This window comes from Ochotona princeps, chromosome 5 (genome assembly GCF_030435755.1).
Source record: "Ochotona princeps isolate mOchPri1 chromosome 5, mOchPri1.hap1, whole genome shotgun sequence".
Classification (NCBI taxonomy): domain Eukaryota; kingdom Metazoa; phylum Chordata; class Mammalia; order Lagomorpha; family Ochotonidae; genus Ochotona; species Ochotona princeps.
The window spans coordinates 107,432,816-107,454,431 of NC_080836.1; positions in this window are offsets into that span (position 1 = coordinate 107,432,816).

The window sequence follows — 21,616 nt, forward strand, 5'->3', positions numbered from 1 at the left end:
ATGGCTGCCTTCTAGGTGGGGGGAGACTTCCTACCGTCCTGCTAAATTAACTTGTCAAAAGGCTTCAAACTTGGGAAGCTTTCTGGGCTCGGCTCAGCGCTATTATTCAAGATCGAACCGGGAGGCCGCGGGCTGTAAAAGCTGCAGAAAAATGAAGGCCCCAGGCGGAGGGAAGGGCTTGCCTTCCGCTCAGTGTCCTGTGTGAGGCTGAGAGGAGCTGCGTGTGCGCTGCAGAGCCTCACTCCGCAAGCCTGAGCAGCGTTGGCTGCTGCCGGGGAGGGTGTGTCGGGTGGGTGCCTGTGGGGACGCCATCAGAGGGGTGCGGGCACCTCCAGGCTTGGGGACAGAAGGCAGGACAGAGAAGGATCCTGGGCCTGCCCTCCTCCCTCCCTCCCTCCCTCCCTCCCTCCCTCTCTCTCTCTCTCTCTTTCTCTCTTTCTCTCTTTCTCTCTTTCTCTTTCTCTCTTTCTCTCTTTCTCTCTTTCTCTCTCCCTCTCTTTCTCTCTCTCTTTCTCTCTTTCTCTCTTTCTCTCTTTCTCTTTCTTTCTTTCTTTCTCTCTCTCTCTCTCTCTCTCTTTCTCTCTTTCTTTCTTTCTCTCTCTCTCTCTCTCCCTCTTTCTTTCTTTCTTTCTTTCTTTCTTTCTTTCTTTCTTTCTTTCTTTCTTTCTTTCTTTCTTTCTTTCTTTCTTTCTTTCTTTCTTTCTTTCTTTCTTTCTCTTTCTTTCCAAGTGCTTTAGCCTGGAGACACATAGTTAAGGGAGTGGCCAGCAAATACCTGCTTCTGCCTGCGAGCCACTGAGGGGTGTATGTGTGCACCAGGGCCCACATGCCACCTGCGCCCAGGCCCCTGCGGCAGCAGGAGTGGTGCCAGTGGGTGGCACTCAGTGGGCGCTCCTGAGAACACCACGTGCTCACAGCCACACGTTGACCTGCTGGGAGGAGGCTGTGTAACCCAGAGGCGGCCACGTGCTGCAGCCAGGGGAGCGGCTCCCTGCACACACAGGCACTCAGGAGTTCCAGCCCCGGAAGTGAAGGACGAGTGACCGGATCCACCTCTTCCTCCACCTATGATATGATGCGGTGCCTGTGCTCCGTGTCCCCTTTCTGCCCGCCACCAGGTATGAGGAGGGCGGGACAGAGGAGGGGGTCCCCAGGGGGAAACACACACACACCTGTGAGCCACCCCTTCCATGCAGTGTCCATAGCTGCCTTGGGACTCCCCCAGGACGAGGGCATTGCCCTGGACGCTCAAGGCCTAGCTGGCCTTGGTCTCTGTGTTCCAGCAGTGAGAAGGCTGCCCAGCAGGCAGCCATGAGTACGCAAAACGTCTCCTGCTGGATCCTAGCTCGCCTTGGTCTCGGTGGGCGGCAAGGGGGTTCAGGCACCAGCCTAGGCTGCTGGGTGCACTTGGATACTGAGATGTGCTTCGGTCGGTGAGCACTTATTTCAGGGTTACTCCAACATGCGTCGATTAAAACACCTGTGCCATGTGGGCCTGCTCCCCAAGAGATTGCGAGGCAGTGGCCACCCAGGCTGCCTTGCTTGGCCACAGGCTGCGACTCCTTTCCTGCCAAACCTCTGCTGTCCCCCACCTGAAGAAGCTTCGAGTGTCCCTCCAGACACGTGAGTGCTAATGTGACGAAGGAGCACAGACGCCCCCGTGCGCTCCAAGAGCGATGACAATCTGAACCCCACACAGAGAGAATGTTCTGGGCCAACAGCAGACTTTGAATGGACCACAGCCTTCTCAAGGCGGGTTTTCTTTCGAACTATGATTGCGAGATTGGAAATGTGACTCTTTAGTTCCAGCAAAACCTTCTTGGACATTCTTCGTCCCAAGGCACAGGCGAGTCCACGGGGAACACCGCAGCCGACCCGTGAGGGCTGCCGTCCCAGCAGCAGCCACAGGCGCCTGCAGGAACCACAGCAAGCCAGGGAAGAGAGGTCGGCGATGAGGACTGCCCCGGATTCTGGCAGGAGCAGTGCAGCAGGCGCAGGTCGGGCAGGGCCAGGGGCAACAGCCTGGCAAGCGGTCAGGTGGGAGGCCAGGCTCGGGGACCTCACACACGGAGCTGTGCAGGCCATGCTCACGTGTGCGTGGAGGATGATGGTGGTAGGGAGCGACCAGGAGGCAGAGTCCTCCCGGAGGCATGAGTGACCCACTGGGTCTGCTGGTACCCCCTCCTCCAGGACTGGAAGAAGATCTCTGTCACATGGGCCATTGACAGAACCACAGCAGCCCAGCCCAGGGTGCCAGGGTGCCACTCTGCAGAAACCCCGGAAGGTTCCGGTTCAGACAGCACAGTGCACCTACTCACTTCTCGCTTCCGGTGCCCTCCTGCTTCTCTGACAGCTGCCCCTGCCCCAGCACACTGTCTGTCTCCAGCTCCCCAGCACTGCCAGGGCTCCTGGCACTGCCCTCCACCCTCCAGGGCCATTCACAGATAAGCACCATGAGGTCTCAGCCACTCGCCACCGAGGCTCGGGGTCTCCAGGGGGCACGCTGTGCTCTGGCCTTGCACAGGTGAGCCTATGCCCCCTGGGCATGCCAGCTGGCACTGGTGAGGGCCCCACCCCTATATACACACACTGGCTGTGAGCAGGACCCCAGAGCCAGGCCAGGGCTGAGAGCGGTGGAGCGAGACAGACACTTGGACACTTCCTGCCTGCTTGCCTTGGGATTCACCTACCCAGTGCCAGTGCAATGTACCCACATGGCCTCGCAGAAGAAACCTGGGGTTCTCCGGCGTTGGCTGCGGGCTTCCAATGTCACAGGCCAAGTGGGGGAATGTGTGCACTGTGGTTGTGTGGCCAGATGCTGCGCGCTGGAGTCGTGCCCTCCGTGTTGCACCCAGGGTTCTAGACTGAGTGCTCTGGGGCCCCACCCGTCTGGAATATGCAGTTGACTTCTTCCTGCTGGGCAAGCAACGAGTTAGTGGTAGAGACTGGAGCCTTCCCTGCCTGCCGGCTTCTCCTGACCTTTAGGAGTACAGACAAGAAGCGTGTGTGTGTGTGTGTGTGTGTGTGAAACAGCTGTGAGGCCTTGCCTGGCTCCACACTGGGGGCCCCCCACCCTCAAGGCCCCCTGCCACTACACACTCCACCCTGTACACCCTGAGAAGCACTGGTTGCACCTTCCCAGGTCTGCATACCTTTACACAGGTAAGTGTGAGCTGCATGCTTGGCCTGGGGGCTGTCACAGGGCTGGTCCACTGTGATCGTCCCGTCTCCTGCGGCGTCTGAGACTAGGAAAGCAGCTGCCACTGCCCCCAGCTCTTGTCCGTAGCCCCTTCCCGGAACCCAGGGCTGACTTGCCCCACGCCGGGTAAGGGTCTGCCCAGGCACAGCAAGCGCTGGCTCTTGTTTGGGTCTGAGGTTTGAATCCTGACCCATGCGGCTCCTTCTGCCAGTGGTTAGGCCTGGGTCAACCTGCTGGACCAGGAGATGGACGGGAAGTTTAGGGGACTCAGGAGCCCATGACTTTGCCTTTGCATCCCAGGGGAGAGGCCGGGGCACTGTCCAGGCTGGAATGCGCAGGCGATATCCCGGGGCAGCAGCAGGAGGGTGGGTGTCATCTGGCCACAGGAGTGGCCTGGGGCTTCCGGGATGACAGCAGCCAGGAGGAGATGTGGCCAAGCCGGGGGAGGTCTGTGGCCTAGGGGCCTGGAGAAAGTCTAACCTGAAGTTTAGTTAATTTCTGTGAAAGGTAAAACTGACAGGTGGGCTCCCTGTCATGTCCTACTTACCAGCTGTTTTTCTAAAAACTTCTTTATTGATTTGCAAGTCAGAATTACAGAGAGTCAGAGAGAGAGAGGGAGAGAGAAATCTTGCAACCACTGATTCGCTCCAAGAATGTCTATAGCTGAGCCAATTCTAAGCCAGCAGCCAGGAACTTCTGGGTCTCTGATATGAGTTCAGGAGCCCAAGGCTTGGGGCTGTCCTTGACTGCTTTCCCAGGCCACAAGCAGGGAGCTGGAAGGGAAATGGAGCAGCCAAGACTTGAGCTGGTGCCCATATGGGATTCTGGCGTTGCATGTGGCTGTGGCCCCTCAGCTCCTTGTATGCTGTCGGCTGCAGTGTGGTGGTCTTGGTGGGACAGTGGGGCTAGCATTTGGTTCTGAGTCTCTTCAGTCTGTTGCCTTGAAGTGATGATCCCTCTGTGTCTGAACCCTGCCTCCCATTCTGTGCCAAGGCCCACGCCAGGGAGCCCAGTGCCCGCTGTGTGGAGGCCCTGCCTCACGTCTGTGCCAAGGCCTGTCGCTGTCCTGCAGCGATGGACTTGGTGCACAGAGCCGATAATAACACGCATGGACTACTGACTGACGATCAATAGCCGAAGTTTATTAGGGGCAACACTTTATACACTGAGGGTCGTATAGGATTAGGGTGGAGGTATTTAGCTCATCAACAAACCCATCAACTATTTCTATGCTTTTGTTTGGAAGTCCTTTTGTCTTGTATATCCCACCAAGTGTTCTCATGCACATACTTTTCACTCAACTGTTCTTATACAAATGATACCCCATCAGGTATAAGGCACCCATTCAGTTGTTTATCATACAAATATTGTCTAATCAAATGTAATCCTGTGCTCACTGACCTTCTAGGGTCACAATGTCCTCCTACAAAGGCCCACGCCAGGGAGCCCAGTGCGTGCTGCGTGGGGGCTCTGCCTCACGTCTGTGCCAAGGCCCACGCCAGGGAGCCCAGTACATGCTGCGTGGGGGCTCTGCCTCACGTCTGTGCCAAGGCCTCCAGCTGCTACTGTTTACTGATTTAGGGAATGCTTGTATCCCTTGGTTTATGTGGAAGACACAATGACAGAGACAGAGGCAAGGAGGGGTCTGCCACCTGCTGTCTCCCCAAAAGGCCCCCAGAGCAGGCGGGGAGGTGGGATGGGGCGGGAAGCGAGGCTGGAGCTGAGAACCGGCGCTCTGGGCCTGGAGTGGGCGCCTCTGCCTCCCCGGTGCCTGTGAGCAGGAATTTGGAACCAGAACTGAAGAACCAAGACCAGGCAAGCCGCTCTTAACATGCTACAGCGCCAACCCCAGCCGGGACCGATTTTCAACGAGAGGTGATTTAGAGTTTATGAAAACAGTTTCCTTAATTGAAGTAAAATGAGTGTGTGTGTGTGATTAACCAGATTTACTGACTGAACAAATCCACTCTTGCAGTGAGTCGTGGCATGGGTTGCTTCCCTCCTCGTGCAGGTCCCGTTCTCCTTCAGCCCTGGCTGCGTGACTTTGCGCCTTGCGGGTGCTGCACAGCTGTGAGCAGAGCGCCTGGCAGCGGCGGAGCTCTCTGTGTGTTTGTCTGTATTAATTATTGACAAGGGAAGTGGATTCTACACTCAGCGGACCTCCTCGGCAGCACCACATCTAACTCCCTGTTTAGTATTTACAAAAAAAAAACAAAGTGTGCATGCGTGGCAGGGTGGGGGGTTTTGCCTGAACTGCAATATTCTGCAAGATGGTGTCATTGTTGTATTCTGATGGGTTTTTTCTGCACAAGATGCTGATCCTTCGGCGTTGCAGCGACCAAGGCGCAGGGCCATTTGTTTTGCGCTGACACGGGTGGGGGGCGGGCAGGCGGTGACCCGTGGCCTCCCGGGCCACGCTGCCTGCTCCCTCCTGGGCTGCCTGCAGCTGCCCGTGTGTTTATTTTGGTACCGTATTTCAAAGGGCCATTTCTACCCGCAAGTAAACAAACATAATGGACCAGCTGTGAGTGATAAAGCTCTCAGGCACGATCATCACCCTCTCAGAGCCTGTGGCTTCAGATTCAATTTTAAAAACATCCCTCAACTCTGGGTTCACAACCATGACCACGGCGCCCACGGAAAACAACCTCTTCCCCGCAGTGGGTCTGGCTGTGGGCGTGCGCCAGGCAGCGCCTGCCGGCTCCGGCATGGGGCGGACGGCTGTGCCTGGCTGCGGAGCCGGCATCCAGAGAAGATGACTGGCTGCTTGCCAGGTGGACAGCACGCAGGCTGACTGCTGGGAGTCACGACCAGGCTCTGGCAGGCCCCGGGGCCACGCAGCCACTGAGGTCACGGAGGAGGCCACAGAGGCTCCTCGCTGGATGAAGCCCAGATGTGTGCACTGGGGGATTGGATTTCAGGTCCCAGGCTCCCCATACTGTCTTCTACTGGCGTAGCAGGTGCAGCTTGGGGGTGTAAGCTGTCAGGGACATTGGTGAGCCAGGAGGATGGGGAGCTGAGTGAGGGTTACCGAGGAGGACAGGGAAGCTGAGTGAGGGTGACCAAGGAGGACGGGGAGCTGAGTGAGGGTTACCGAGGAGGACAGGGAAGCTGAGTGAGGGTGAGCCACGGGGACACGGAGCTGAGTGAGGGTGACCAAGGAGGACTGGGAGCTGAGTGAGGGTGACCGAGGAGGACAGGGAAGCTGGGTGAGGGTGAGCCACGGGGACACGGAGCTGAGTGAGGGTGACAGGTTCATGTACTCACTTGATCGAAGGCTGGGGCTCTTGTCCAGGTATCTTCAATGCCATCTCGACTGTTTCCCAGGGTGCACCTGTTGTATCTGAGACCAGGATACAGGCTAATTCTCTCCCCTGTTGGTCATCTATTGAGTTGTACCCCCGTTTTGCTCAATGCCCGTGGAAGGCTGGTAGGGCACCTGTCTTAGCCAGCAGGCCACTGTTACTTTCCCACAAAATGTTCTTGCCACCCAGCTTAAGGTCTCCCACACCGTCACGTCCAGTCTCCCTCACCCCCTCATCCTCATCCTCACCCCACCTTCTCATTTTTATATCCTCTCACCCTCCCCTCCCCTCCCCTCCCCTCCCCTCCCCTCCCCTCCCCTCCCCTCACCCTTCATCTTCTCACCGTCTCACCCACACCCTCCCTCCCCTACACACCCTCCTCTCTCTCCCCCTGACTTCACGCCTTTTTGGGGTTGTTTTCTCTCGAGTTTATGAGCAAGATTGTGTCCCTCCTTTTGTGTGTTTCTCAGCGAGGGTGGTCCACACTGGAGTGTGAATGTTGATTCCCTCAGTGATCAATAAATTTTGCTCATGTTTGCACACGGCCCCATTCCCCATGGAATGCTTCTGTTTGCACATGGCTCCAGTCCCCACTGAGTGCTCCTGCTTGCACACGGCCCCAGTCTCCACTGAGTGCTCCTGCTTGCACACGGCCCCAGTCTCCACTGAGTGCTCCTGCTTGCACACGGCCCCAGTTCCCACTGAGTGCTCCTGTCTGCACACGGCCCCAGTCCCCACTGAGTGCTCCTGCTTGCACATGGCCCCAGTCCCCACTGAGTGCTCCTGCTTGCACACGGCCCCAGTCCCTGCTGAATAATTTTAGCTCTGCAGGAGGGAGACCCAGACTCTAACTACTTGATGTATTCATTACCCAGTCAAGATGCACTAGACATCAGAGGACAAACACTGCAGCCACAGGAGACATCCAATCTTTGCAACTCTCAGACACACCAAATGGCCTGGTGGTAGTGATGGTGGGCTAACAGTGGACGCACTGAGAGCCGTGGAACTGTGCATTAAACAGCACGAAGACAGCAGTTCTGCAAGTCTGTTTCACCACCACGAACAATGAAAAATCAGAAACAAAATAAATGTTTGCCGAAAACGTTCCAGAAACCTCTGCGGATGATGAAAGGGATCCCCGTCAGCTCCTGTCCTTCCCTGGGCCTGTGACGTCATCCCACACCCCAAGTTTCTGAGAGTCGAACAGGCCTTTCCCAGATCTTCCGGAATGGATGCGGCACCGGCGTCCCCGCGGCTGGTCCCAGGCCAGCCCCCCTCCACAGGCTCACCGCGGGCTGCTTGTTCCACCTGTGCTCTCCAAGCAGCCTTACCAGGGCAGGGGGCCTTGGGCTGGTCTTACGATCCATGGGAACCTTCAAACTGGCAGCATACTTCCTGCCAGGTCCGTTCTTGGGCATTCATGGCATGGGCCGTGTGCTGGGGTTCATGGCTTGTGGGCATGGCTTAGGAAAGCTGCCGAGCTGGGCCGCCTGGCTGTTGAAGTCCTGCCACTTGGGGCAGAACAGCCACAGAATTTTGCTTCTTGCAGTTGTGGAACTTGTGGGGGTAGGTCCGGGATCAAGGCCTGGCTGATTTGCTAAGAGCCCCCTGCCCCCTGTCCAGTTAGAAGCAGGCACAGCTCTGACGCCATGACCACATCACAGCCACGTGGCCCTGAGGCTCACACAGGAGTCTAGGGTGAGGGAGGCATCAATGGTGCTCCGTCTCTGCCATCACTTTGCCGCAGCCCTACAGGTCCCACGTCCACCAGCTGCCCAGCCCGAGCAACCTGGCTCCCATGTGCTGTGCAGCCCTGACCCCCGGCCCGGCCACATAGCTGCACCGTGTCCACCCAGAGTGGCCTTCCTCCCTTCTCTGCACAGCTGACCCGATGCTTCTCTTGGACACCCTGGTGTTGGTGGAAACTTCCAGTAAGCTGCCGCCGGGGGGGAGGGACAGTGAGTGCACCAGCAGGCTCCTCGGCAAGCGTGGTGGCACGCTCGCTGCATTTCCAGGCAGGCACACGTGTTTCCAATTCCTCAGGCCTTTCATCTGCCAAGGCTGGCAGTCCTCACTCCGTGGCAGATCACACGGGCGCGTTGCTCAAATGTTGAGTCACCCTGGGGTCACTGGAATAACGGCTGCTTGGACATGATATGCCATTTCTGACCTTGATTGCCTGTGAAATGCAGCACATAGGGAGCAACGCACCCGGCACCCACGCACGGTTTTACGAGTTGCTCTGAGCTGAGCCTGAGTCACCACCCCAGGGGCAAGTAGTCCTACCTCCTTTTCCCTCCTCCTGGCACTGTCCACCCTAAGCTCCAGCTACAGAGCAAGGAGAGAGGGTCCTTCTGCCACTGGCTCATGCTCCGCATGTCTGTGGCAGCTGGGCTTGGTATTGGGGCATCCTTGGGTGATCTCAGGGCATGAGCAGGGAGCTGGGGCCGAAGTGGAGCAGCTGGGACACAAACGGGCACCCACATGGGATGCCAGTGTTGCTGGCGATGGCTTAGCACGCTGTGCCATGCTGCTAGGCCCAGACACTGCAATTTGGTTTGGCCACTTTGGACTGCGTGCAAGGGCCTCAGGGACGACCCTACCAGAGTCCACTCGAGGCTTCTTCCCCTGCCGGCCGTCTTGTTTGCTTATCTGCCTGGTTACTTGACCTGAGTCATAACGGTGGAGTTTCCTTTTCCAGGAAAAGACTTTGAACTTTACAGTGTTATTCCTTTCTGGGGGAGTCCCCGGCAGGTCACTGAGTCCCTGGATCACTGTGGCCTCATCCCACGGGCTGAGAGATGAACTGGGCTGTCCAGGGGACTCCGAGTGTGCTGACAGAAGTAGTCTCCTTGTAGTCATCGAGCTGCTGGGAAAGCATGTGCGGGGCGCCTGAAACTCACCGCCAACACCCCAGAAGTCAGCCACCTGGGCAGCCCAGAGAGGCCGTCAGCTGACCCCCAGCCTCTCGGCCCGTGTTGAGAAAACATCCTTTAGAGCCAGGGTGACCTTGCAATGAGTTCTGTTTCCACGGTGGCGGTTAGCAGGCAAGGCGCTGTGAACACTCAGGTACAGTTTGCAGGGTGGAGGTGGACCCTGGGCTGTCCTGGGAGGCTGTGGGTCACGGGGCAGTGTCTGGCATGGCTGTGCCATTTTCGTATCGTGTCACAGTACACCTGACAGCAGTGCCTGCAGCTCTACATACTGGTCGGTGTAGGTGCTGTCAGGATTTCTTTGTTAAGGCCTCCAGAAGATGATGGGAAAATGGAATGGAAGGAGAAATGAGACATTTTTATTTTGATGCTCCAAATGTTAAATGTGTATGTACAAGACAGCTCGGAGAGTCCATGGAAATGTCTGATGTGAAGATGCTAAGGGGGATTTCAACAATGCTGGGCAACGACAGGAAGTGCATCTTCTCATCCTGTTTTCTAGAACTGTCCTTACTTCAACAAGATTTATTTGAAAGACAGAGTTGCAAATACACACACCTTTGTTCCGTCCACTGGTGCACTCCCCAGAGTCTGTGCCAGCCAGTGCTGGGCCAGGCAGAAGCCAAGGTGCTGGCCTGGTGCTGGGCACATGCGCCATGACCTTCCCAGGTAATAGGCAGGGAGCCGCGGCGTCTGTGTTACCTGCCACGGCTCGGCCCCTGGCAGCCCGGCGGGGCCCCTCTGAGACCTTCCCCACGCCTGCCTGCGTGTGGGTTTCCGGGGCACCAACAGGCAGCAGTCGGGTCTGACGGCGCTGCAGGGTCTCCCAGGGGCTCAGCGATGCTGAAGATGCTCTCACTTGTCACCCCTGAGCTCAGTGGCTGACCAAGTCTTCTCTCATTTATAATTTGGATTGATCCCCAAAACTAGAGCTTTCAGCATTTAAAAAAATGTATTCTGAATATTAAAATCCTTTGTGATTTTCTTTTTCATTTCTTCAGAGACACTCTGGCCATTCAGTAGCATGTTATTTTACTTCATGTTGTAAATTTTCTATTTTTCTCTGTTGATTTCATTTTATGGCTTTTCATGTAAGGGATGTATAATAACAAGCAGAGACTACCACATACAGACGTGAAGATACAATGCAGTACGCATGTCTACTTACAAATCAAAGATGAAACTGTTGGATATATCTTGACAATGGGATGCTGGACTCTCTGCCATTGTCCATGCCCACAGTGTCGGGATACACTTTAATAGCAGAATGATGGACACACGACAGATCGTGAAGGACTACGCTATTGTAATGACCTGGGGGACATCAGCTGGGGGTGGGCCCTGTGGTTGCGGGGTAGGGAAGTCCATAGGCCTACCGAACTCGATCATGGAACAATAACATTAATAAAGAAACTTCCAAAATCCTTTGTGGCTGCGCGGTTTGAGTATTTTCTCTCACATTTATTTATTACCTAATTTATTTTCATTCCTTCCATTGACTAAGACAAATAGATGGAATTTTTTTTTAAAACTCTGAAAAAAATCCCCACATGTATGCAAAAATCTTGAGGCAAAATTTTATTTGAATTCATTCTACTGCCTGTTATAGCCAACAGTTCCCTAAGTCAGACGCACGTTAATAGTGACGCGGAAGGAAAGAAGCCACTCAGAAGCAAAGCAGTGTTTGTAAATCCAGAAGCAACCTGGGTACTTCATGCTGCGCACGCACACGTCGAGATAACTAGAAATGGCAGGGGTGGCTGGCTCACGCCTGGCAGACAGAATGTGCCCCACACGGCTTGCACCCCTTCCCAGGGCCCCGTGGACATCAGGGCCTGGATCCCGGACACACTGCTGGCTTGTACACTAATGCGCATGGCTGTGCAGCCATCCCTGGGCCACGCGCCACTGTAGCTTCGGGCAGCCACTCCCTCGCACGCCATCACAGGGCCAGCGGCTACCAGCTTCCACAGCTACCGCGGGAGTCAGGAGGCACTGCCGTTACACAGGGAGCTCTTCCAGGAAGCAGAATAGATGTGGAGGGGCCGGGAAGATGGAGAAGCCAGCTCACTAGTGGGCACGGGTTGCAGCAGTCTTAAGCTGTGGGCAGTGAGTATGCTATGGGCAGGCCATGCACTGTGGGCAGCCAGCTTGTGGGCAATGAGTGAGTTGTGGGAGCGAATGAGCTTAAGCTGTGGGCAGTGAGTGAGCATGGGCAGTGAGTGTGGTCTGGGTGAAGCATGTGCCGTGGGCAATGCCTGTGCCATGGGCAGCGTGTGCCGTGGGCGGCAAGGGTGCTGATGCCTAGCACGGTTGCTCTCCCAGCCCTCCTGGCTCCCTCCCTGGTCTCTGCTCACAGGAGCCAGCACCCCACCTGCCCGTTCCACCTCAGAGGCAATGTGGAAATCTGGGGGTGAGCAGGCCCATGCTTGCCCCACCTCCCCACTCCTGGGTAGCTGGCCTTCGTCCCCAGGGCTCCAGCAGGGCTGCTGCTCCTCCGCCTTTCCCACTGCCTTTCAGGGCGGAGGAAGGAGCCCCCAGTTGGCCCCGGGGCCCCATGCAGCCGCTGTGCTCAGAGGATGCTCGGATCTTGCTGGTCCTGTGCAGTCCCCACTGCAGAGGCTGAGGTGAGGAGGGGTGTGGCCTGACAGTGGCGGCGGTGGGGTGCACAGGGACTTGGGCATCCTGTACGCACCCTGTCCCCAGGAGCACGACAACCTCAGGTGTGACTCCCTTTCTTCGGAAATGCAGGTTGAGGTTCTATAATAGAAACTTCCAAAACCGAGAAAATCAAGCCAAGCGCTAACATTCAAAAGCAGAGATTTCATGGACACACCCAGAGTCCCTGACTTCCCGGGAGCAAGTTGGGAAGATCTGACCGACTCCTGCCCCCGTGCTCCAGCTGCCCACCCATCCCTGGAGCCCTGACCCTCCCCCTGGCCGCTCGCCACACCCCACTCACCTGGGGGCTCATGGGGGCCTCTGATTCCCACTGCTCAGACCTCAGCCCAGTAGCTCACTGTCCGTGAAACCGTTTGCTGGCACAGGGGTTCTACCCGAGCAGCTCCCCTGCCAGCCAGCGAGAGGTGGGGCTGCTCATGGTGGCACACTGCAGATGTAGCCCTGATCCCCCACCCCTCCTGCTCTGGAGGAACCTTAGGGACTCTAATAAGACAAATCCCTCTGGGCCATGGCCCATGGCAGCCTGTGGCCTACGAGGAGTTGGGCCTTCACTGCTTTTATACACTCCGCATACCTGGCCAGTGTGATGGGTTGCTTGTGACCAGCACCCAGGTTGGAGGGCTGGCTTCCTTCTGGTGTGCCTGGGAAGGCAGCAGACGGTGGGCCAGGTGGGAGAGCAGTGTGGAGTGCCCGGTGCTTGGCTTCAGTCTGCCCCGGCCCTGGCTGGCGTGGGCATCTGAGGAGTAAAGCAGCGAGCTAAATCTTTTCTTTGCTCTTGCTCAATGTCACTTTGCCTTTCAAACAAATCACCTAAATACATTAATCTTTACAAAGTTCAGCCTCGGAGCTGGCCTTGTTGCTCAGCATCCCGTATGAACATTTATTCAAGTCCCGGCCACTCCACTTCCGATACAGCTCCCTGCTAATGCAGGGGAAGCAACGGAGAGCGAAACCAGTCCTTGGGCCCTGCACCCACATGGGGGACCCAGAAGAAGCTCCTGGCTCCTGGTTTCGATCTGGCTGAGCATCATCAAATGTGGCTATTTGGAGAGTGACCCAGTGGGTGAAAGACCTCCTTATCGCTCACTCTTTCTCTCTGTAACCCTGCCTTTCCAGAAAAGAGATAAATTAGATAGCGAGCCTCTTCCTTCACAGGTAGTGTGTGGAAGTTCACTCATTGGAATTTGATTGTCTTCGGGAAGATTCCCCACGTTACTCTGTCCCAAGGGACTCTACTTCGAGCCTGCAACACGGGAGAACCCAGCACAGTGAAGGCTTAGCCTTGGCCAGAGCTGCACCAGCCATGGCCAGCAGAGGGGGCTGTCCGGTGCTTTCATCTTTCTGGAAAGATCCAGAACTTCTGCTGAGAGGCTTTCAGCCTTCCCCCACTCTGCAGACAGAGAGGCGTTTGACAGATGCCCGATGGACATCGCTTCCAGGCCCCACCGAGGTTAGTGTCCGCTCCTGTGTGCCCCGAGGAAGTGAGGAGTGAGTGGTGTGCGGGCAGGGCCCTGCTTCTGTCCTCTGCAGCGGGTGGGGTGCCCAGGCCACGTCACATCAGCCTGCACGGTGATGGCTCCCAGCACGCCTTCCCGGCTGCACCAAAACCTCGGAGTGAGAGGCTTCCTGTTTATCTCACACCGCGTCCTCTCTCCCACGGTCATGGGAGCCTGGCTGGGCAGGCAGTCACATGACCACGGGTGCGACCCGAGATGAGTCAGCGCTTGCGAACTGAGGATTGGTGAACTGACACCGGTGGAGTCTACAGGGTCACTCGTTACAATAAAGAGATACACACACCTTTCCTTTTTGAGATATTTGTATTTATTTTTGAGAGAGAGAGAGATCTCCATTTGCTGGCTCACTCCCCAAATGTGCATTGCAGCTGAGGCTGGGCCAGCGGACTGGGAGCCAGGGTTTCCCACTAGGGTGGTAAGAACCCAAGTACTTGAACCGCCACCTTTACCTCCCAGGCACACATTAGGGGAAGTGGCTCTGCGATCTTCGATGAGGGCATCCCAAGCCTTTGGGGTTCAGCACCTGGCCCCCAGTTCCCAAGCAGGTGTTGCAGGTGGGGCTGTTGGACAGCAGTAGGCAGGCTGCCCAGCAAGGCACACCCTGGGAGTCCCATGAACTGCAGAGGGCAGGAGAGGGTCATTCCCCACCACTCCTGTTTCCCTCTGCACCCTCCCCCGGGAGCGTCCAGGATGCCCAGGGCTGCAGGACTAGCTGGCTACACCCACTGTTTACTGGGGGACTGGATGCAGAAGGCTGGGACTTCTGTACTAAGATGGGGTTCTGGGGGCCTCTGGGAGGGTGGCAGCTTTTAGAAAGCGGGGCAGAGCCATGTGAAGAGGCCCAGACGAAGCATTGGGAGCGTCCTGCTTGGCGTCACGTGCACTCCCAGAGGCTGCACTGCTTGCAGTTCTGATGCCTGGGCGAAGTATCGTTACGTCATCACTTCTCCCAATGGCGAATCGCAGCGTCATCACTTTTCTCTTGTGGAGGGTGTGTGGGTGTGCAAGACGCTGAGCAGGAGCTGAGGCCGGGGGCTCTGCCAGGCAGGCACCCTCACAGTCGGCTCAGGGTTAGGCTTGGAAACTTCCGACTGGTACAGGCCCCCAGGCTTCTGGGGGGATGGTGAGGAAGGGAGGAGGTTGCCAGGGCAAGGTAGAGTTTCTGAGCAGGGGACCCTCAGGGGCTGTCTTGCAGGAGCAAAGAAGTGGGCAGAGGCTTGGAGAAGGCAGGGGTTTGCACTATAGAGCTGGCCTCAGAGCCTGGGGGCAGGGTGGTCCACAACGCAGTCCCACGATGGGATTCAGGGATCAGGGTGTATCTCTACACCCTGCCCTGCTGGTACCCCGACACCCCACTCAGTGGGCAGAGAGAGGGCCACCTGAGAAACCCTGCTAGCCGGCGACGGATGCACCTGCTGCCCTCGCTGGGTCTGACCCCCGCTGCTTCCCACCTGGAGCCCAAGCTGCCTGTGCACGCCAGCAGTCCGATTTCCTGGGGTTCTGCCCAGGGCCTGGTGTACAGAGCTGCCTGCATGAAGCACCCTACACCAGGGCCTGGTGCTCAGAGCTGCCTGCATGAAGCACCCTACACCAGGGCCCGAGGCACAGAGCTGCCTGCATGAAGCACCCTACACCAGGGCCCGAGGCACAGATGGGAAGCTGCCGGGTCCCCTCAGGCCTGCACCAGGTGGTCCGCCCCAGCCACCCGTCCAGTGTTCAGTGTTTCCTCTGAGTTGTTTTGTGCAGCAACAAGGGTGTGGCTTTCAAATAACTGCAGGGATGTGGCCCGGGGACCAGCCAATCACTGGACTTGTCAGGGGCGGGACCTGCTTCCAGGGCTGGCTGCAGAACACAGCTGGGCTCCCCGGCTTCCTCCTAGGTCCTGGCCAGCTGAAGCGTCCTCCACCACTGAGTCCTGGCCTCTCGGATGTATCTGTTGGCAATGCTGATGGTGGCCCTGAGGCTGAGTCGCTGGGCAGCATGTGGGCAGTGGTCACTGTATCCTCTCCGCTGTAGACCACCAGGGCTTCCTCTGCCAGCTTGAGGCTCCCGCAGACCTGGTTGGTGAAGCAGGGATGTCCAAGAGTCTGACTGAGCTGGACTCAGAAGTGGCCTTGACTTGGCTGACCCATGGGATCAGGATGGCCATCCATTCTGGAAGGCTCCAGTGGAAAAGCCTCAACTGTGAAACTGGTCTTGGGCTAGGGCTGCTGACCAGGGTGTGAAGTTGCGAGCTTGAGCAGCTGTCTCAGGAGGCCGGAGGTAGGGGAGGGAAGGCCAGTGGTCCCCACATTCCCTGAGAGGCAGCAAGGTCAACTCACGGTCAGTGACCCACCTCTGTTCCACAGGCATGCTGAAGCAGTCCCGGCCCCATCTGACAGCTTCCCACACCTTGAGCAAGGGCTGCTGGTCTGGGCAGGACAACAGTTTGGGTGGCCACTACACCTGGATCCCCAGGCCCTGCAGGCAACGGCAGCCTTGGGGTTGCCGTTGGGACCATCTGGAAGCTTCTCTGGTCATGTTTCCTGACAGCGTGCCGGACTCACAAAGGGGCTCACACACTCAGCTCCATGTGCAGCTTGTTGTGGGGTTAGGGGTTCAGCTGGTTACTGGGTTAGGGGTTCAGCTGGTCATTGACTTGGGGATTCAATTGGTTGTTGGGTTGAGTATCCAGCTGGTTGTTTGATTTGGGGGTTCATTTGGCTGTTGGGTTGGGGTTCAGCTGGCTGTTGGGTTGGGTATCCAGCTGGATGTTAGGTTTGGGGTTCAGCTGGCTGTTGGATTGGGGGTTCAGCTGGTTGTTGGTTTAGGGGTTCTGCTGTTGTTGAGTTTGTAGTTCAGCTGGCTGTTAGTTTAGGGGTTCACTTGGATATTGAGTTGGGGGTTCAGCTGATTTTTTTGTTAAGGGGTTCAGTTGGTTGTTGGGGTTGGAGATTTGGCTAGTTGTTGGTTTGGGGGTTCAGATGGCTGTTGGTTAAGGATTCAGCTGATTGTTGGGTTGGAATTCTACTGGTTTTTGGGTTGGGTCAAATTGGCTGCTTGTTTAGGGGTTCAGCTGGCTGTTGGTTTAGAGGTTCAGCTGGCTGTCTGTTTAGGGGTTCAGTTGGCTACCATTGAGAATTACCCTTGGGATGAGTGCACCCTGGTGGCTGTGGCTGGCACACATTCGGGGAGGCACCCCCACATCTGCCACTCCTGAGGATGGGCGTCTCAGACACGGTGGCCCCGGGGGTGCAGCGCGGGAGCTGAGGACAGCTTCACTCCTCCCCACCAGCCAGAGTGTCAGACGGGGTCTGGCTGCCATCTGAGTGGATGTCAGTCTTCAGCCACAGTCTCCAGTGTGCCGTGGCCAGAGGCACACAGCAGCGGGACTGGGCAGAGGGGAAACTATTGGGGTGCTGAGGCCACCCCTGAAATATCCCATCCTTTCTTCTGGATTCTTGGGGCTTTGATGAGTCGACGTCTTTCAGGGTGAGTCATTGAGTGTGACCCAGCCTCAGGCATCCCTCTGGGAGCACCCTACCCCTATGCTGGCTCCTGTTGTGGGCTTACACACGTGCCACACTGGCACCATTCCTGAGCTCTGGCCAGTCCTTGGTAAATGTTTGTCATTCACGTTCACTGAGATTGTGAGTAACTAGTAATGGGGAGTGAGGGTGGGGCATGAGGGAGGGGAGGGCCACCTGCCTGCGTGGGATGGTGGGCATACATCCAGACATGCCAAGCCTCTTTAAGGTGTATTTATTCGTTTGAAAAAGGCAGTTACACACATGCACACAGGTGGTATTCATCAATTGGTTCATCTGCTGGCTCACTCCCCAGATGACTGCGATGACTTGAGCTGGGCCAGTCCAGAGCTCCATTGGACTTCATGTGGGTACAGGGGCCCGAGCACTGGGGCTGTGTTCTGCTGCTTTCCCAGGTGCATCAGCAGGAAGCTGGACCAGAAGCAGAGCAACAGGGACATGGACCAATGCTCCTATGGGATGCCGGCCATGCAGGTGGCAGCTTAATCAGCGATGCCACATGCCAGCTCCGAGTACCTTGGCACTGTGCCCTGGAGCCTGGGGTGCTGGTGAGCATCCATCATCCAGCTCTCAGGCTATCCCTGGACTGTCGCCTGTGCTGGTCTCTCCAGCATAAACACTCCCATGTGGCCCCCACCCAGCTACCAATGGACTGCCCCTGAATGTGGAGCAGGGACACAGTTGGCCATGGGAGCCCAGGAAGGAGCTGGTGCCCCCAGAGGCAACTGACCCAGAGAGCATAGGTCCCTGCATCCTTAGGGCTGTCATCTCAAAATCCCCTGGAGCCCCACAAAGGTTGGGGTGCTCCCAGGAGCCCGCCTGACTCTGAACCATGGGTGCCGTCCTGACATCTCTGCCTGGAAGAGGCTGTAGAGACTGTTCCATCTCTGCATCAGAGCAGAGCGTGCATGTGAACGGTTGTGGGAGTCAGCTATTGTGGGGGGAACCTTGGGGGCTGCACAGCGTCTGTTCAACAGATGGACAGCCCTCTGCTTCCCTCTGCCCCTGTGGCTGCAACACTCAGGCTCTCGCAGGGCTCCCCTAGGTCCTCCATGGAAGCGCTGGCAGTGGGCATGCAGACTCAGGCCCATGGGCTTCTCTCCTCAGCTCAGCTTCTCCTTGCCAACCAGAGCTCCCATGGACCCTGGAGCAGCCCTCGAAGTGGTGAAGGCAGCACCAGACGCCCTCAGACCCCACATCCAACCCTGACTGCATGCCTGCACACGCACACAGCTCCATATGCACACACCTCCACACACACCTCCACACACACGCCACACACACCTCCACACACACGCCTCCACACACACGCCTCCACACACACCTCCACACACAAACACAAATACTTCCACAAACACGCCTCTACACACATCCACACACCTCTACACACACATCCGCAAACACCACACACACATCCACATGCACACATCCACACACCTCTACACACACATCCACACACATCCTCACACCTCCAAACACAACATACACGTACACCTTCACACACACCTACACCTGCACATGCACACCTCCACACACACAACTCCACACACACACACCTCCAAACACACACCTCCAAACACACACCTCCAAACACATACATACACACACACACCTCTCCACACACAAACACAAACGCCTCCACACACATGCTTGCCTACACACACACATCTCCACATGCACACCTCCACACACACACATACACACACCCCTCCATACACACACCTCCACACACACACACCCCTCCATACACACCTCCACGCACACTTCCACACCCCTCCACACACACATACACCTTCATGCACACACACCTCCACATGCACACCCCTCTGCACACACATCTACACACACACTTACACACCCCTCCACACACCCTTCCATGCACACACTCCTCCATGCACACACCTACACACACACACACACCCCTCCACACACACACCTATACACACATCTACACACACCCTGCCATGGCAAAGGTGACTGGGAAGACAAGGGACTGGCTGCTCTGATTGTAGGACCACAGTTGTTTCCGATGCTTGAGGGCAACAGTGGCCGCCACCTGTCCCCCGCCCGACTGGGTGTGCCTGAGTCCCCAGAAGCATGGGTTCCTCCCCGCAGTGGGGCTCTGGGTTCCCCTGCCCCTGCTGCCTGGGCAGACACACTGGAGACAGATCTGCAGGCCATTTGAGATTCTGTCCTCTAGAAGAAGATCCCGTTTCCCACATGGGGAGCCCAGGTCTCTCCCACCGGGCCTGGGGTTTTGTGAAGTCCGGCTCAAGTCCCCAGATTCCTGAAGTGGCTCATGGCCAGGCCTCACCCACCCCTTGTTCAGGGCGGAGTGGCCTGAGTGGGTATCCATCACTCCATTGCATGTGTGCTGCCATCTTGGGGCCTTCGGGAGGGAAACACCAGTGGAGAGGGCGAGAAGGTGTGTGTTTTCCCGCTGTGAAGTGCCCTGTGGCTACCTGGTTGGCAGCAGGCGCTCAGGATGCGCCCTCCATGCCCACTGCCCTCTCGCTCATGCAGGCACAGCACTGTGGGCTGGCTGTTGTGTGAGTCCTTCCAGCCAAAAGCACCGGGCACCAGAGAAGCCGGGATTTCCACAGCTGTCAGCTCGCATCCCTATGGAAATGTTCACGGCTCCACCTTCTCCGGAGAAGGAAGGATGCTCCAGCTAAACTGAACCACGGATTAACGGGCTCACGACGCGCGGCTCTTTGAACCACTTTGAGGGCTTAGAACTCTCATTATTCATAATATCTCATAATATCTTCTCAAAAGCCAGCAAATAATTGTTTTCCCCCTACTGATTTAGTTCTCCTAGCAAACATTGATTCTCTCACACACAGCCCCAGGCCTCACGGCTTGGAGCTGAATGGTGCTGAAATTAACAGGGTCGCTTTTGTTTAATACAATGAGCACAACTTGTGTTTGGGGGGCTGGGTCCTGCTACAACATCTGTGCAGGGCGCAGCTGGCAGTGACTCGGGGCAGGGCATGCGGCAGGACCTCCCGCCGGCAGCCTGCACGCTTCTAGAGTTCGCCCAAAATAGTGACCTTCGAAAACTTCTTGGCAACTGAGGACTTTATTTTAAGAACATGCCAAGACTGTGTGTTGGACATCCCCAGGAAGACAGCAGAGTTCTATTGGCCCCACAGGGTTGGTGTAGGGAGGCCCATGAGTCTTCCTGTGGGCCATGATCATCCTGTGGGCCGTGACCCCTCCTGTGGGCTGTGACCCCTCCCATGGACCATGACCCCGCCCGTGGGCCGTGACCCCTCCATGGGCATGACCCCTCCCATGGGCCGTGACCCTCCATGGGCCATGACCCCTCCATGGGCCGTGACCCCTCCCGTGGGCCGTGAACCCTTCTGTGGGCCGTGACCCCTCCATGGGCCGTGAGCCCTCCTGTGGCTGATGAGAGCCACATGACGTCATGGGAGACGCCATGTTCCCAGGGAGACATAAGGGCCGCTCTGGTCTGCCCTGTGCTGCTCCTTTGTGGAGGGTGTGAGCGGGGACTTGGTGAGGTACCCCACCCCCCAGCGCCTGGGGCTGCTGCAGTGCCTAACCTTGAGGAGGAAGCCTCAGCCCAAGGACTGGGGGAGGGAGAGGGGCGTTGCGGTTTACTCCCACACTGGCTGCTGCGGTTAGTGGGTATGGGTGCATTGTACCCAGGTGTGCCACCTGCTGACTCCCACAGCCTGGGAAGCCCCTGTCTGTACTGGAGAGCAGGTGGGACAGGGTCCATTGGCCCACTGGATCTTCTGTGGACTGTCCCCTCTGACTGTTGCTGTTACACCTGTGGGCTCCCAGGAGTTCCCTAGAGGATGGTATGGAGCCAGCAGTGTCTTCTCTTACTTCCCTCCTGCCCCGGAATCATGTTATTCTAGCAAGTAACTTAATTAACCCAAACTTAATTGAAGGTAGCTAAAAATATCACTGTTCCTCCATGGCTACTGCTACTTTGTGTTTAAGAATCTCTTCTCGCTACAGAGTTTTTGAAGATACTCTCATATTGATAGTCTCAGACTGTTACAAAATAGGCCTCTTCATCTGGACTTGCCCAGGATCCCATCTGTTTTAAAACTAAAAGTTACCAGGGTTGGCATGTAGGCTAAGCCTCAACCTACAGTTCCAGGATCCCATATGGGCACTGGTTCATGTCCCAGCTGCTTCACTTCCTAAGTAGCTCCCTGTTTATGGCCTGGGAAAGCAGTGGAGGACCAAGGCCTTGGGCCCTACACCCACGTGGGAGACCTGGATAGAGCTCCAGGCTCCCGGCTTTGGATCAGATCCTGCCTTTGTGGCCATCTGGGGAGTGGACCAGTGGGTGGAAGATGTCTCCTTCTCCCTGGAAATCTGCATATCCAGTAAAGATAAATGACTCTGAATATAAGCAGCAGAGCTGGAAATCCCTGCCAGTCCTTGATTGGTCTGTTTTCCTCTGCGC